The sequence below is a fragment of the Rhinopithecus roxellana genome, chromosome 8 (assembly GCF_007565055.1).
Source record: "Rhinopithecus roxellana isolate Shanxi Qingling chromosome 8, ASM756505v1, whole genome shotgun sequence".
Classification (NCBI taxonomy): Eukaryota; Metazoa; Chordata; class Mammalia; order Primates; family Cercopithecidae; genus Rhinopithecus; species Rhinopithecus roxellana.
The window spans coordinates 42,898,143-42,914,860 of record NC_044556.1 but is presented as its reverse complement, the minus strand read 5'-3'; the positions used below and the strand labels follow the sequence as shown (position 1 = coordinate 42,914,860).

The 16,718-nt window shown below is 45.3% G+C and overlaps 2 non-coding genes across 2 annotated transcripts; both read left to right on the top strand.

The window, feature by feature from the left end:
• The first annotated feature begins 497 nt into the window (after nucleotides 1-497).
• On the top strand, nucleotides 498-568 carry LOC115899434. The gene has a single exon (XR_004059140.1). It is a non-coding gene; the product is annotated as a small nucleolar RNA SNORD59 (small nucleolar RNA).
• A 7,424-nt stretch (nucleotides 569-7,992) lies between these two features.
• LOC115899387 lies at nucleotides 7,993-8,103 on the top strand. Its single transcript, XR_004059108.1, has one exon. It is a non-coding gene; the product is annotated as a U6 spliceosomal RNA (small nuclear RNA).
• Nucleotides 8,104-16,718: the final 8,615 nt, after the last annotated feature.

Sequence of the window (16,718 nt, the reverse complement as noted above, 5' to 3'; positions counted from 1 at the left end):
AAAAAAAAAAAAAAAAAAAAAAATTAAGGGCTGAGTGTAGTGGCTCACACCTGTAATCCCAGCACTTTGGGAGGCTGAAGTGGGCAGATTGCTTAAGCTCAGGAGTTTGAGACCAGCCTGGGCAACATGGTGAAGCCCCATCTCTACCAAAAATACAAAAATGGGCATGGTGGCACGTGTCTGTGGTCCTAGCTACTTGAGAGGCGGAGGCAGGAGGATCACTTGAACCAGTGAGGTGGAGGTTGCAGTGAGCCAAAAACGTGCCATTGCACTCCAGCCTGGGTAATAAAACCATATATATATATATATATATAATTAAATAATCCTGCTCAATAAAGGAAACTATAATCAAAGGTACTAGATAGGAATAGACCTAGGGGGGAATTTGCAAAATTTAAAGCAGGCAATTGGTTAATATCTAGACCACAAAACCCACTCCTCAAATCAATAAGGCAGTAAACTAAAAGCAAGAAAACAGGTAAAAAACATGATTAAGCACTCACTGATGAGTAGCTTCTAACTTCCATTCTTCTGAGTTTGCTGAACCCAGATGCCATTTCTGGGAAGGAAAAAAAAGGAAAAAAACAAACATGGTAGGCAACGACAGAAGGGGAAATCTGAATACCAACAATACCTTGAATGCAATCAGAAAAATGCACATTAAAATATTAATAAGATACCACTTTACACCCATCAGGTAGGCAAAAATTAGTCTGGTAATACCAAATATTAGCAAGATGCAAGATTTGAGGAAACAAAACCCTGCTGTACTCCTGGAGTGTGAGACATGCAGCCATTTCCATTTTTGTAGTAAAGAAATCTGGCAGAACTTTGTGAAATTAAATATGCACATGCTCTATGACCCAGCAATTCTAATCTGTCGACGAAAAGAGTGGAACTCTGTACAATATTTGAAGAGATTTATTCTGACTCAAAGATGACTGACCATGGCCTGTGACACAGCCCTCAGGAAGTCTTGAGAATATATGTGCAAAGTGGTTGGAGTGCAGCTTGGTTTTATACGCTTTAGAGAGGAATGACACATCAATCAAATACATTTAAGAAATACATTGGTTTGGTCCAGAAAGGCGGAACAACTCAAAGTGGGGGGCTTCGAGGCTATAGGTAAATTTAAATATTTTCTGGTTGGCAATTGGTTAGGTCTGTCTAAAGACCTGGGATAGATAGAAAGGGAATGTTCAGGTTAAGGTAAAGATTGTGGAGACCAACGTTCTTTTGAAGTTGCATAATGGCTGCCCTTGGAGACAATAGGTGACAAATGTTTCCTATTCTGATCTTAGTCTCTTTAGGATTGGGAGGGTCTGGAAGAAAAAGATGTGTGTGTATATATATATTTGTTTGTTTGTTTGTTTTGTTTTGTTTTGTTTTTGAGAATAAAATAAAAATAAAAATAAAACAAATAAAAGGATGAAATGTGAAAGCATTTGGAGTTCACGCAAGAAAGAATTCAGGGCGAGTCCATACAGTAAAGTGAAAGCAAGCTTATTAGGAAAGTAAAGGAATAAAAGAATGGCTACTCCATAGACAGAGCAGCCCCGAGGGCCGCTGGTTGCCTCTCTTTTTGGTCGTATCTCGATTACATGTTAAACAAGGGGTGGATTATTCACGCCTCCCGCTTTAGTTATATAGGGTAACTTCCTGTAGTTGCTTTGGCATTTGTAAGCTGTCATGGCACTGGTGGGAGTGTAGCAGTGAGGAAGAGCAGAGGTCAGTGTAGTCATCTTGGTCTTAGTGAGTTTTAGCTGGCTTCTTTACTGCAACCTGTTTACTAGCAAGGTCTTTATGTGACAACCTCCTACTTAATCCTATGACTTTCTTTTTTTTCTTTTTTTGAGGTGGAGTCTCACTCTGTCACCCAGGCAGGAGTACAGTGGTGCAATCTTGACTCACTGCAACCTCCATCTCCTGGGTCCAAGCAATTCTCCTGTCTGAGACTACTGAGTAGCTGGGACTGTAGGCACACGTCACCATGCCTGGCTAGTTTTTGTATTTTTAGTAGAGACGGGGTTTCGCCATGTTGGCCAGGCTGGTCTCGAACTTCTGACCTCAGGTGATCCATCTGCCTCAGCCTCCAAAAATGCTGGCGTTACAGGGGTGAGCCACCACACCCAGCTGTCCTTCCTACAGCTCTTCAGGCAGATAATATTGTTCCCATCACACAGCTTAGGAAATTGGGGTTCTAGGACGTTAAGGGACTTATCAAAGTCACACTGTGAATCCAAGGTTAGAACTTAGGTCTGGGCCGAGTGCGTTGGCTCATGCCTGTAACCCCAGCACTTTGGGAGGCCGAGGTGGGTGGATCACCTGAGGTCAGGAGTTCAAGACCAGCCTGGCCAACATGGTGAAACCCTGTCCCTACTAAAAATACAAAAATGAGCCGGGCTTGGTGGCAGGCGCCTGTAGTCCCAGCTACTCGGGAGGCTGAGGCAGGAGAATCGCTAGAACCTGGGAGATGGAGGTTGCAGTGAGCTGAGATCACGTCATTGCACTACAGCCTGGGCAACAGAGTGAGACTCCATCAAAAAAAAAAAAAAAAAAAAAGAAAGGTTAAACATGGGAGTTGCATAGTATAGAATGCTACTCGGCAGATATACAAAATATTCAAAAGACAACATGGAGAGATCTTAAAAATAGTAATGAGTGAAAAAACAAAATCATATTTTTGGCACAGTAACACTTATGTCAATTTAAAACTACATCAAGAACCGTGTGCAGTGTCTCATGCCTGTAATCGCAGCACTTTGGGAGGCCGAGGCAGCAGATCACCTGAGGTCAGGAGTTTGAGACCAGCCTGGCCAACATGGTGAAACCCCATCTCTACTAAAAATACAAAATTACCTGGGCATGGTGGTAGGCGCCTGTAATCCCAGCTACTCAGGAAGCTGAAGCAGGAGAATCACTTGAACCCAGAAGGAAGATGTTGCAGTGAGCTGAGGTCACACCATTGCACTCCAGCCTGGGCAACACAGCGAGGCTCCATCTCAAAAAAATAACAATAAATACATTAAAATAAATAAATAAAACTACACCAAGGAACTTCTGGCTATAGCAGTGTAAAGGGGTCTGTGAATCTTCACAAAAAACAACTATAAATTAAATAAAATTGCTCCAAACAACTATTTCAAGTCTCTGGAAACTGAGCAAGGCAGAAAACAAATTGAGGAGCTCTCATTCTTGAAAAACTGCTACAGCTTCAAGCAAAAGCAATGTGAGTTTGCAGCCTTCTTACCTGAGGCTGCTCCCATCCAACTTCCATGGTGGCTGGGAATTGTAGTTTCACCAGTGTGGAACTGGCCGTGAAAACCAGCATGTTTGCTGTCACAGTGGGTAGACTGAAATTGTAAGAGTTAGGTGGAGGTGGACAAAAGCCTGCAACGTTCTCAGCTGAATGATATGAAATTGGTAGGAAATAAACAGGCAAAAAATCCTCTAGCTGTGCTAGCTCAAAGTGGCACTCCTAGTTGGGTTCAGTGGTGGAAAAGTCAGAAGTTTAGCTGGAAAGTAGGGAACTACAAAAGGGCTGAGATAAGCTCTCCCACATCCCTGGCTCACTGAGAAACTATCGTACGCATGGAGGATACCTCAGAGAACTCCCTGAAAAAATAAAAGACAAGGAAGACTTGAACACTGACTGCACATTTGAATGCACTTCTCAATCTTCAAACAGATACATTGGCAGAAGTGGGTGCTATATGGGCTTGAGGTATTTGAAGATAATGCTTATTCTAATCATTGGCTGAACACTATGCTATGTAATAATAGGGGTGATACTGCTGCAGGATAATTAAGGAATCAGAGAGACTGAGGGGTTGAGGAGGAATTGTTTAATTATTTAGGTGCACTGACCAAGTCGGATTAACATCCAAAGGACTGAGCCCCGAACAAAGAGTCAAGCTACCTTTTAAGCATTTTGTGCACCGGGGGGAGATCTGTGCAGGGGGAAGCATATTACAGAAGTGAGAAACAAAGACAGTTATTCAATTAAGACATGCATTACATCACTTCTTACTTTTCAAGGAACAACATGTTTTACAACTTGAGATTATCTGTCTAGTGACCTTGCAGCGGCACAGCTAGAGAAACAGAGTCTTCACAATGCCTGGGAAAGGGAGAGATAAGGCTCACTAGCCACAGAAAAATAGGCAGTTAATTTTAAAGGACTCCAGCCCTTTGCCTTCCTCAAGGGGAATTGGGTTTTCTTACATACAACTGAGTTTTTGCTTACACAGTGTTTAATTTCTTTTTTTTCTTTTGTTTTTTGAGACGGAGTCTTGCTCTGTTGCCCAGACTGGAGTGCAGTGGCGCAACTTTGGCTCACTGCAAGCTCTGCCTCCCAGGTTCGTGCCATTCTCCTGCCTCAGCCTCTGGAGTAGCAGGGACTACAGGTGTCCGCCACCATGCCTGGCTAATTTTTTTGTATTTTTAGTAGAGAAGAGGGTTCGCTGTATTGGCCAGGCTGGTCTCGAACTCCTGACCTTGGGATCCACCTGCCTCAGCCTCCCAAAGTGCTGAGATCACAGGTGTGAGCCACCGTGCCCGGCCTACAGTCTTTAATTTCTTTTAATTCCTGTTCTAATACCTGAGGGAACTTTTTTTTTTTTTTTTTTTTGAGACGGAGTCTCGCTCTGCCACCCAGGCTGGAGTGCAGTGGCCAGATCTCAGCTCACTGCAAGCTCCGCCTCCCGGGTTCACGCCATTCTCCTGCCTCAGCCTCCGGAGTAGCTGGGACTACAGGCGCCCGCCACCTCGCCCGGCTGGTTTTTTGTATTTTCTTAGTAGAGACGGGGTTTCACCGTGTTAGCCAGGATGGTCTCGATCTCCTGACCTCGTGATCCGCCCGCCTCCGCCTCCCAAAGTGCTGGGATTACAGGCTTGAGCCACAGCGCCCGGCCGGGAACTTTTTTTTTGACACAGAGTCTAACTCTGTCGCCCAGGCTGGAGTGCAATGGCTCGATCTCAGCTCACTGCAACCTCTGCTTCCCAGGTTCAAGTGATTCTCCTACTTCAGCTTCTCGAGTAGCTGAGAGTATAGCTGGGTGCCACCATGCCCGGCTAAATTTTGTATTTTTAGTAGAGATAGGGTATCGCCATGTTAGCCAGGTTGGCCTCAAACTCCTGACCTCAAGTGATCCATCCACCTCAGCCTCCCAAAGTGCTGGGATTACAGGATGCGCCGCGCCCGGCCCATATCTTGATTTTTAAAGTCAATAAAAACTAGCTGGGCGCAGTGGCTCACGCCTGTAGTCCCAGCACTTTGAGAGGCTGAGGTGGGTGGATCACCTGAGGTCATATTTTTGAGGCCAGCCTGGTCAACATGTTGAAACCCCATCACTACTAATAATACAAAAATTATCCAGATGTGGTGATGGGCGCCTATAATCCCAGCTACTGGGGAGGCTGAGGCAGGAGAATTGCTTGAACCCAGGAGACAGAGGTTGCAGTGAACTGCGATCATTCCACTGCACTCCAGCCTGGGTGACAGAGCAACACTCCTTCTCCAAAAAAATAAAAAATAAAAAACAAAAACTGAGGCCAGGCGCAGTGGCTCACGCCTATAATCCCAGCATTTTGGGAAGCTGAGGAGGGCGGATCTCGAGGTCAGGAGATCGAGACCATCCTGGCTAACACGGTGAAACCCCGTCTCTCTAAAAATACAAAAAAATTAGCCAGGCGTTGTGGCAGGTGCCTGTAGTCCCAGCTACTTGGGAGGCTATAGCAGGAGAATGGCGTGAACCCGGGAGGCAGGGCTTGCAGTGAGCCAAGATGGCACCACTGCACTCCAGCCTAGGCGATAGAGCGAGACTCTATCTCAAAAAAAATAAATAAATGAATGAAGGGGTGGCCTGCCCCTCCACACCTGTGGGCGTTTCTCATTAGGTGGAATGAGAGACTTGAGAAAAGAAATGAGACACAAAGACAAAGTATAGAGAAAGAAAAAGTGGGCCCAGGGGACCGGAGCTCAGCATACAGCGGACCCACGCCAGCACCGGTCTCTGAGTTCCCTCAGTATTTATTGATCATTATCTTTACCATCTCGAAAAAAGGGAAGTGGCAGGATAATAGGATCATCATAGGGAGAAGGTCAGCAGTAAGACATAGGAATAAAGATCTCTGTGACATGAATACGTTTAAGGAAAAGTGCTGTGCCTTGATATGAATATGCAAACATCGCCATAAACCTTTTTAGTGCATAAAGAGCAGCATTGCTGCTAGCACGTCCCACCTTCAGCCCTAAGGCGGTTTTCTCCTTTCTCAGTAAATAGAAAATACAATCGGGTTTTACACCGAGATGTACCATTGCCCAGGGATGGGCAGGAGACAGATGCTTTTCTCTATCTCAACTGCCAAGAGGCCTTCTTTCCTCTTGTATTAATCCTCCTCAGTCACACACCCTTCATGGGTGTCAGGCTGGGGGACGATCAGGTCTTTCCCTTCCCATGAGGCCATATTTCAGACTATTACATGCGGAGAAACCTTGGACAATACCTAGCTTTCCTAGGCAGAGGTCCCTGCGACCTTCCACAGTATGCGTGTCCCTGGGTACTTGAGATTAAGAGAATGGTGATGACTTCTCACAAGCATACTGCCTTCAGGCACTTGTTTAACAAAGCACACCCTGCACAGCCCTAAATCCATTAAACCTTGAGTCACCACAGCACATGTCTCTTGCAAGGACAGGGTTGGGGGTAGGGTCACAGATTAACAGCATCTCAAATACAGAGCAAAATGGAGTCTCTTATGTCTACTGCTTTCTATATAGACACAGTAACAGTCTAGTCTTTCTTTTCCCCACAAATAAATGAAAATAAAAACTGATTCTGAGTAGGCCCAGAAATTGAATTTGGCAGACAAAGATTTTAAAGCACATATTATAAATATGTTCAAGGAATTAAATAAAAACGTTAAACAATGACTCAATAAATATGGAATCTCAATAGAGAAATAGAAGCTATAAAAAAGAATCAAACAGAAATTTTAGAATTATAAAGCATAGTAACTGAAATGAAAATTTTACTAAATGAACCTGACAGCAGATTTAAGATGGCAGAGGAAAAAATTAATAAATTTGAAGATAGATGAGTAATAATAATCTAGTCTGAATGATAGAGACAAAAATGATTAAAGGAAAGTGAAGAGCTGGGTAGAGTGGCTCACACCTGTAATCCCAGCACTTTGGGAGGCTAAGGCAGATGGATTGCTTGAGCCCAGGAGTTCAAGACCAGCCTGGGCAACATGATGAAGCCCTATCTCTACAAAACTTACAAAAGTAAGCTGGATATCGTGGTGTGCCCCTGTAGTCCCAACTACTTGGGAGGCTGAGGCAGAAGAATCGCTTGAGCCTGGGCGGTCAAAGCTGCAGTGACCACGTTCATGTCGCTGCACTCCAGCCTAGGTGACAACGCAAGACTGTCTCAAAAAAAGAAACAAAAAAACCAAAAAACACACACAAAAAAAACCGAAAAAAAAAAAGCCTCAGAGGCCAGTGGTACATCAAGCATGTTGAAATACATGTAATACATGTCCAGAAGAGAGGAGACAAAGGGTCAGAAAAAAGTAGTTGAAAAAATAATAGCCAAAGGCCAGGTGTAGTGGCTCACACCTGTAATCCCAGTACTTTAGAACGCCAAGGCAGGCACATCATGAGGTCAAGAGATTGAGACCATCCTGGCCAACATGGTGAAACCCCATCTTTACTGAAAATACAAAAATTAGCCAGGTGTAGTGGTGGGGGCCTGTAGTCCCAGCTACTCGGGAGGCTGAGGCAGGAGAATCGTTTGAACCCAGGAAGCGGAGATTGCAGTGAAGTGAGATCTCCACTGAACTCCAGCCTGGTGACAGAGTGAGACTCCATCTCAAAAAACAAAACAAAAATAATAATAATAGCCAAACATTTTTCAAATTTGATGAAAAACATGATAGATCTAAGAATCTCAATAAACCTCAAATACCTAGACACATCATGGTCAACTTGTTTAAAGACAATTGGCTACCACATATACTAAAATTTGAACAACTCAGAGAAGATTAGTCAGGCTCCTGTACAAGAATGGCATGCAAATTTGTGAAGTATTCCATATTTTTACATGTAAGTAAAAGAAAAAATGAAAGCAAATGTACTCTATATATGGAGTAATACTACTGTGTTAAGTACACAGATGAATATAAAAAAAGTCCGAGCATGGAAGAATGAATTTAAAAATAAGTGATTACAATAAAAAAGACAAAAATATATTTAAAGCAACAAGAAAAAAAGACTCATCACATATGGGGGAAGAAGTACACAATTAATGGCAGACTTCTCATCAGAAACAATAGAGACCAGGAGGCAATGGAATGAGATATTTTAAGAGCTGATAGAAAATTACGGCCATGTGTGGTGGCTCATGCCTGTAATCTCAGCACTTTGGGAAGCCAAGGCAGGTGGATCACTTGAGCCCAGGAGTTTGAGACTAGCCTAGACAACATGGCAAGACACCATCCCTACATAAAATTTTAAAAAAATTAGCCAGTTGTTCCAGCCTGGCCAATATAGCAAAACCCTGACTGTAATAAAAACACACACAAAAAATTAGCCGGGTGTGGTGGCTAACACCAGTAATCCCAGCACTTTGGGAGGCCGAGCTGGGTGGATCACTTGAAGTCAGGAGTCTGAGACCAGCCTGGCCAACATGGCAAAACCCTGTCTCTACTAAAAACACAAAAAATTAGCTGGGTGTGGTGGCGGGCACCTGTAATGCCAGCTACTCGGGAGGCTGAGGCAGGAGAATCACTTGAAGCTGGGAGGCGGAGGTTGCAGTAAGCCAAGATCACGCCACTGCACTCCAACCTGGGTGACAGAGTCAAAATAAGTAAAAAGGCCAGGCATGGTGGCTCACGCCTGTAATCCCAGCACTTTGGGAGGTTGAAGTGGGCAGATCACAAGGTCAGGAGATCGAGACCATCCTGGCTAACACTGTGAAACCCTGTCACTACTAAAAATAAAAAAAAATTAGCCGGGCGTGGTAGCAGGCACCTGTTGTCCCAGCTATTTGGGAGGCTGAGGCAGGAGAATGGCATGAACCCGGGAGGTTGAGCTTGCAATGAGCTAAGATCACGCCACTGCACTCCAGCCTGGGTGACAGCGGTGAAGGGGTTGCCTGCCCCTCCACACCTGTGGGCGTTTCTCATTAGGTGGAACAAGAGACTTGAGAAAAGAAATGAGACACAGAGACAAAGTACAGAGAAAGAAAAAGTGGGCCCAGGGGACCGGTGCTCAGCATACAGCGGACCCACGCCAGAACCGGTCTCTGAGTTCCCTCAGTATTTATTGATCATTATCTTTACCATCTTAGAAAAAGGGAGGTGGCAGGATAATAGGATCATCATAGGGAGGTCAGCAGTAAGACATGTGAATAAACATCGCTGTGACATAAGTTTAAGGAAATGCTGTGCCTTGATATGAATATGCAAACATCTCCATAAACCTTTTTAGTGCATAAAGAGCAGCATTGTGCTAGCAAGTCCCATTTTTCGCCCTAAGGCGGTTTTCTCCTTTCTTAGTAAACAGAACACACAATCAGGTTTTACACCGAGATGTTCCATTGCCCAGGGATGGGCAGGAGACAGATGCTTTTCTCTATCTCAACTGCCAAGAGGCCTTGTTTCCTCTTATATTAATCCTCCTCAGCAGAGACCCTTCACGGGTGTCGGGCTGGGGGACGATCAGGTCTTTCCCATCCCACGAGGCCATATTTCAGACTATCACATGGGGAGAAACCTTGGACAATACCTAGCTTTCCTAGGCAGAGGTCCCTGCGACCTTTGGCAATGTACGTGTCCCTGGGTACTTGAGATTAAGAGAATAGTGATGACTTTTGACCAGCAAGCTGCCTTCAGGCACTTGTTTAACAAAGCACACCCTGCACAGCCCAAAATCCTTTAAACCTTGAGTCACCACAGCACATGTCTCTTGCAAGGACAAGGTTGGGGGTAGGGTCACAGATTAACAGCATCTCAAATACAGAACAAAATGGAGTCTCTTACGTCTTCTTCTTTCTATATAGACACGGTAACAGTCTGATCTTTCTTTTCCCCACACAGAGGGAGACTCCATCTCTAAATAAATACGTAACAAAATACAAAAATTTAACTGGGCATGATGGTGCATGCCTATAGTCCCAGCTACTTGGGAGCCTGAGGTATGAGAATTACTTGAACCCAGGAGGCGGAGGTTGCAGTGAGCCAAGATGGCACCACTGCACTCCAGCCTCCAGCCTGGGTGACAGACTGAGACTCTGTCTCAAAAAAAAAAAAAAAAAAAAAAAAGTTGTAAGGGATAAAACTAAAGCAATGCTTAGAAGAAGATTTGTAGCTTAAATGCCTTTAGTAGAAAGAAAGAAAGGTCTACCATCAATAATCTAGGTTGGGCATGGTGGCTCACGCCTGTAATCCCAGTACTTTGTGAGGCTGAGGCGGGTGGATTACCTGAGGTCAGGGGTTTGAGACCAGCCAGGCCAACATGACGAAACCCTGTCTTTCCTAAAAATACAAAAACTAGCTGGGTGCAGTAGCACACACCTGTAATCCCAGCTACTCGGGAGGCTGAGACAGGAGAACTGCTTGAACCTGGGAGGCAGAGGTTACAGCTGGCCAGCATCGCAGCACTGCATTCCAGCCTGGGTGACAGAGCAAGACTCTATCTCAAAAAAATAAAACATAAAATAAAATAAAATAAATAATCTAATCTTTCACTTCAAGAAGCTGGAAAAATAGGAGTAAATCAAACATAAAGTAAATAGAAGAAAGAACATAATAAATGCCAGACTGAAAAATCCATGAACTAGAAAACAAAAACTAGAGAAAAGCAATTAAACAAAAACTTGGTTCTTTGGAAAGATCAACGAAACAGACATATCTTTAGCTAGATTGCCCAGGAAAGAGGGGAGAACGCACAAATCACCAAAATCAAGAATGAAAGAAGGGACATCTTGTCCGAGTGTGGTAGGTCACGCCTGTAATCCCAGCACTTTGGGAGGCCGAGGCGGGCAGATCAACTGAGGTCAGGGGTTTGAGATGAGCCTGGTCAGCATGGTGAAACCCCGTCTCTATTAAAAACACCAAAAAATTAGCCAGACATGGTGGCGAATGTTTGCAGTCCCAGCTACTCAGGAGGCTGAGGCAGGAGAATCACCTGAACCCAGGAGGTGGTGTCTGCGGTGAGCTGAGATCGTGCCACCGCACTCCAGCCTGGGCGGCAGAGCGAGACTCCGTCACAAAAAAGAAAGGAAGGAAGGAAGGAGACATCTCTTTAGACCCTAGAAATTAAAAGGATAATAAAGAAATATTATGAATGCATATGTATGCCAGCAAGTTAGGGAATTTACCATTTTTTGGATTTTTTTTTCCTGATCAAGTGGCTTAGATTGTAGGGAATTTTTTTTTTTTTTTTTTGAGACGGAGTCTCGCTCTGTCGCCTAGGCTGGAGTGCAGTGGCCAGATCTCAGCTCGCTGCAATCTCCGCCTCCCAGGTTCACGCCATTCTCCTGCCTCAGCCTCCCGAGCAGCTGGGACTACAGGTGCCCGCCACCTCGCCCGGCTAGTTTTTTGTATTTTTAGTAGAGACGGGGTTTCACCGTGTTAGCCAGGATGGTCTTGATCTCCTGACCTCGTGATCCGCCCGTCTCGGCCTCCCAAAGTGCTGGGATTACAGGCTTGAGCCACCGCGCCCAGCAGATTGTAGGGAATTTAAATGATATGGAGAAAACCCTAGAAAGAGACAAATTAAAAAAGCTAACTAAAGAAAGAAAAAAAGAAAATCCAAATAGACCTATACCAAGTAAAAGGAAAAGAATTTGGATTTAAAATCATCCCACAAGAAAATGCCCAGGCCCAGATGCTTTATTGCTAAATTATATCAATACTTAAAGAGGAGGCCAGGCACAGTGGCTCATGCCTGTAATCCCAGCACTTTGGGAGGCAGAGGCAGGTGGATCACTTGAGGTCACGAGTTCAAGACCAGCCTGGCCAACATGGTGAAACCCTGTATCTACTAAAAATACAAAAATTAGCGAAGTGTGGTGGCTCACATCTGTAATCCTAGCTACTTGGGAGGCTGGGGCAGGAGAATTGCTTCAACCTGGGAGGTAGAGGTTGCAGTGAGCCAAGATCACACCACTGCACTCCAGACTGGGCAATAGAGCAAGACTCTGTTTCAAAACAAACAAAAACAACAACAACAAAAAAAAAAAAAAAAAAAAAAAAGAAAGAAAAAAAAAAGAAAAATAAGAGGATAAAGAGAGGCCAGGCATGGTGGCTCACGCCTGTAATCCCAGAACTTTGGGAGGCTGAGGTAGGCGGATCACTTGAGCTCAGAAGTTCAAGACCAGCTTGGACAACATAAGGAGACCCCTCATCTCCACAAAAAAATTTTACAATTGGGGCCAGGTGAGGTGGCTCATGCCTATAATCCCAGTACTTTGGGAGGCCGAATCAAGCAGATCACCTGAGGTCAGGAGTTCGAGTCCAGGCTGGCCAACATGGCGAGACCCTGTCTCTACTAAAATTACAAAAATTAGCCAGGCATGGTGGTGGGCACCTGTAATTCCAGCTACTCAGGAGGCTGAGGCAGGATAATCACTTGAACCCGTGAGGCAGAGGTTGCAGTGAACTGAGATTGCACCACTGCACTCCAACCTGGGTGACAGAGTGAGAGTCTATCTCAAAAAAAAAAAAGAAAAAAATCTGCTAAAAAATGCTTTGTGTTTGTATACAAAGAAAGAGTCACATTCTGAGATCATGTACTTTTTTTTTGTTTGTTTGTTTTGAGACGGAGTTTTGCTCTGTCGCCCAGGCTGGAGTGCAGTGGCACAATCTCGGCTCACTGCAACCTCCGCCTCTCAGGTTCACGCCATTCTCCTGCCTCAGCCTCCCGATTAGCTGGGATTACAGGCACCTGCCACCACGCCCTGAGGTCAGGAGACCAGCCTGGCCAACATGGCGAAATCCCGTCTCTACTAAAAATACAAAAAAAAAAAAAAAAAAGGCCGGGCGCAGTGGCTCAAGCCTGTAATCCCAGCACTTTGGGAGGCCGAGACGGGCGGATCACGAGGTCAGGAGATCGAGACCATCCTGGCTAACACGGTGAAACCCCGTCTCTACTAAAAAATACAAAAAACTAGCCGGGCGAGGTGGCAGGCGCCTGTAGTCCCAGCTACTTGGGAGGCTGAGGCAGGAGAATGGCGTAAACCCGGGAGGCGGAGCTTGCAGTGAGCTGAGATCCGGCCACTGCACTCCAGCCTGGGCGACAGAGCGAGACTCCGTCTCAAAAAAAAAAAAAAAAATTAGCTGGGCATGGTGGTGGGTGCCTGTAATCCCAGCTACTTGGGAGGCTGAGGCAGAATAATTGCTTGAACCTGGGAAGCAGAGGTTGCAGTGAACTGAGATCATGCCATTGCACTCCAGTTTGGGTGACAGAGCAAGACTGTCTCAAAAAAAAAAAAAAAAAAAAGGTCTAATAGAAATTTTTCTACCTGGAAACATGAGTATGTGGTATAAGGATAATGAGCACATATTACTTTAGAAACTATGAAAATAAAAGCAATTTTTTCTTCTTTTATAAAGTGACAGGGAAGAGAGATGGAGGATATGGTGACTTTTTTTGTGTTTTTGTTTTTTTTTTTGAGACAGAATCTGACTTTGTCACCTAGGCTGGAGTACAGTGGCCGCGATCTTGGCTCACTGCAGCCTCGACCTCCTGGGCTCAAGTGATCCTCCCATCTCAGCTCCCCTGGTAGCTGGAACTACAGGCATGTGCCACCATGCCTGGCTAATTTTTTGTATGTTTTGTAGAGACAGGTTTCATCATGTTGCCCAGGCTGGTCTCAAACCCCTGAGTTCAAGCAGTCTACCCACCTTGGCTTCCCAAAATGCTAGGATTATAGGCGTGAGTCACAGCACCCAGCTGTATATGGTGACTTTTGATACTCTTTTTTTTTTCCTTTTGATTTTTTTTTTTTTTTTTTTTTTTGTAGCGATGGGGGTCTTAGTATGCTGTCCAGGCAGCTGGTCTCAAACTCCCGGCCTCAAGCGATCCTCCCACCTCAGCCTCCCAAACTGTAGAGATTACAGGCTTGAGCCACCGCACTCAGCCCTAAATGTGTTTGTTGTGTTTTGTTAAAGAGCCGGGGCTGCTCTGCCTATGGAGTAGCCATTCTTTTGTTCCTTCACCAGAAAAAGAAGAATGAAAGAGCCACGCCTGGATGGGGGTATGTCTCACTATGTTGACCAGGCTGGTCTCGAACTCCTGGGCTCAAGCGATTCTCATGCCTGGGCTTGGCCTCTCAAAGTGCTGGGATGGAAGGCATGAACTACCGCGCCCAGCCACTTTACTTCTTTACAAGTGTATCTCTGAAGATCACTCCCAGATAAACCTTCTACATGGAACTCTCCATATCAGAGTCTTTCCAGGGAGATCCAATCTAAGACATTTAGTTTTACCAACCCACACACTTCATCCCATTAGCCACCGTCCTTGAGTCTTTCAGGTTGAAGAATATCAAAAGTCAGACTGGGTGTGGCAGCTCATGCCTGTAATCCCAATACTTTGAGGGGCTGAGGTGGGAGGATCACTTGAGACCAGGAGTTCAAGACCAGCCTGGGCAACATAGTGAGACCCCCCCTATATCTACCAAATACATACATACATACATACATAAAAACATTCAGAACAGGGATCTCTGAGGGAAGAAAATATTAATTTTTTTTTTTTTTTTTTTTTTTACGGTGGGGGACAGTCATGCTCTGTCACCCAGGCTGGAGTGCAATGGTGCAATCTCGGCTCAGTGAAACCTCTGCCTCCTGAGTTCAAGCGATTCTCCTGCCTCAGCCTCCTGAGTAGTTGGGATTACAGGTGTATGCGCCACCACGCCTGGCTAATTTTGTATTTTTATTAGAGACAGGGTTTCACTATGCTGGTCAGGCTGGTCTCGAACTCCTGACCTCAAATGATCCACCCACCTCACCCTCCCAAAGTGCTGGAATTACAGGCATGAGCCACTGCACCCAGCAGAAAAAAAAATTTTTTTTAAGTTAAGAAGGCAGAATTGAGCAGAGGGAGTAGCTGACACACAATGTGGTTGCAACAGAGCCTTAACTGATCCTCAGATTTTACAGGGAGCTCTGGAAAGAAGATAATATTTCAGAGGTGTCCCAGATGAAGGCAAAGGGACCATGACTTTGTGTCACTGCATTAGCCAATCATCGGCTGCAGGAAAGAAAGATCAAGACAATTTCCTGTGGCTGATGGTAATGTCCAGTGAGGGAGGCCGCAGTGGGCCGCAGTGGCTGATATTCCTAGCAGCTGGGGAATAGGCTCATGATCCTAGAAAGGGAATCTGGGTGAAACACTGGTGTTTTCTATAGTTTACCACTTGCACTGCTCAGATCCTTTTTTGTTTGTTTGTTTTTGAGACAGAGTGGAGTGGGGCGATCTTGGCTCACTGCAACCTCTGCCTCCTGGGTTCAAGCAAATCTCCACCTCAGCCTCCCGAGTAGCTGCGATTACAGGCGCCCGCCACCACATTCGGCTAAATTTTTTTGTATTTTTAGTAGAGACGGGGTTTCACCATCTTGGCCAGGCTGGTCTTGAACTCCTGTCCTCGTGATCCACATGTCTCAGCTTCCCAAAGTGCTGGAATTACAGGCGTGAGCCACCGCGTGATTCATTCTTCTTTTTGTTGTTGTTTTTTGTTTTTTGAGACAGTGTTTCACTCTGCTGTCCAGGCTGGAGTATAGTGGCACAATCTCTGCTTGCTGCAACCTTTGCCTTTCAGGTTCAAGCAATTTTCCTGCCTCAGCTTCCCGAGTAGCTGGGATTACAGGTGTGCACCACCATGCCCAGCTAAATCTTTTTTTTTGAGACAGAGTTTCGCTCTTTTCATCCAGGCTGGAGTGCAGTGGTGCAATCTCGGGTTCAAGCGATTCTCCTGCCTCAGCCTCCTGAGTAGCTGGGATTACAGGCATGAGCCACAATGCCCAGCTAATTTTTTTTTTTTTTTTTTTTTTTTGTATTTTTAGTAGAGATGGTGTTTCACCAGGCTGATCTTAAACTCCTGACCTCAGGTGATCCACCTGCCTTGGCCTCCCAAAGTACTGGGATTACAGGTGTGAGTCATTGCGCCCGACCCATTTCATTCCTCTTATAGTCAGTTTGCCCTGTTGGGGAAAGGCATCTGTAGCATTCTGATTGGTTTCATTTCCTGGGGAAACTTTGAGAGAAGGATTAAGTGGAAAAGTTTATAGTCTTTTTACTGCTGCAATTGGTTTTGAGGCTCTAAGAACTTCTCATTATCCCCTCCTGTACCACTAATTCCAGATTCTCCTCACCTTTGGCTAGCACTTCTGCTGGTCTAAACAGTGGGGTAGCAGGGTGATCTAGACAGCTGGGTAGCAGGGTGACCCAGACCCTAAATTCTGAGAGTGCCTTTGGTTACCATGTGGCTGCTATACTTTTCTTTTCTTTTTTTTTTTTTGAGACGGAGTCTCGCTCTGTCCCCCAGGCTAGAGTGCAGTGGCGCGATCTTGGCTCACTGCAAGCTCCGCCTTCCGGGTTCATGCCATTCTCCTGCTTCAGCCTCCTGAGTAGCTGGGACTACAGGCCCCCGCCACTGCGCCCGGCTAATTTTTTGTATTTTTAGTAGAGACGGGGTTTCACCGTGGTC